Below are 1,118 nucleotides of genomic sequence, written 5' to 3' on the forward strand. Positions count from 1 at the left end.
CTGCCGCTACCCCCGGGGACCCCTCCGGGAAGTCCCGCCCCACCCCCGCACACCTCCCCTCCCATTGGTCGAGAACGCTGGTGCGTTGGAGCCGCGCCGACCAATGGGAGGTCGCGTTTGTTGTTGTGCGCGCGGAGGCGTTGGCCCGCGATGGAACGCCATTGGCTGCCGAGGCCGCGTGCGTGTGCGTGGGTGGGAGGGGTTACGGTTCGTTCCGTGAGCGAATGAATGAATGAATTCGTGCAGGAATGACTCACGTGCTCGATTTAACGATGCTGAAAAGACGCCGTTGTACAGACCAGGAAACGTTTTGGAATTGAAAATAAACGAATGAATTAATATATTATATGCAGTACTTTATTTAGTCATACGAGAGAAAGCTCGTTGTAACAGATAGGTAATTATTTTTCTAAAACATTTAAAGAACGAATTATTATTATTTGATTCATAATATCCTTCATTTAGCCGTACGAGAGAGAGCACGTTGTACAGACGGGTCATTGATTTAAGCAAACAATATTCCACAAATGAATTAATGAATTAATCACATCCTTTACATAACAAGCCTAATCGTATCTTGTAAAGATTCTTTATATATTTTTTTAGAAAAATGTATTTAATTAATGAATTAATCATAGCCTTTATTTACAAAGGTTACATACAGTCCGTTGTCTTTTAAAAGCAGGCGATTTGATATAAATGACTGGGTGTGTTGTTTCCAAGGCAGAGCCGAGTCAAGTAAACAGGATGTAGGGGAGCGTACAATTGGCATATATGGTCAATCGACAGTACAGTCCTCAATACATCTATGAATACATATTATAGTAGGCGAATAATAACAATCTGTGTAGTATTTGACATGAATGTGAAGTGTAAGTACTTTTGTGAACGCTCTACGAGATGTATGTATAGTATGGTTTAATAAACACCTACAATATTCATATTGACAAAGCAATACGTCAAATGGCCATTCTCTCTTACAAGTAAAACTGGGTTTGCGCAATAATGACCATATATTCACAATCATTTAGAAGCACGGTCTTGAACCCGTACTAAACCTGAGTTCGATCCCTGGTCGTGGCTTAGCATCAGTGGCGTGTGACATCAAAACCGGTCCC

Source organism: Lampetra planeri, chromosome 32 (genome assembly GCF_965212315.1).
Source record: "Lampetra planeri chromosome 32, kcLamPlan1.2.h2, whole genome shotgun sequence".
NCBI classification, from domain to species: domain Eukaryota; kingdom Metazoa; phylum Chordata; class Hyperoartia; order Petromyzontiformes; family Petromyzontidae; genus Lampetra; species Lampetra planeri.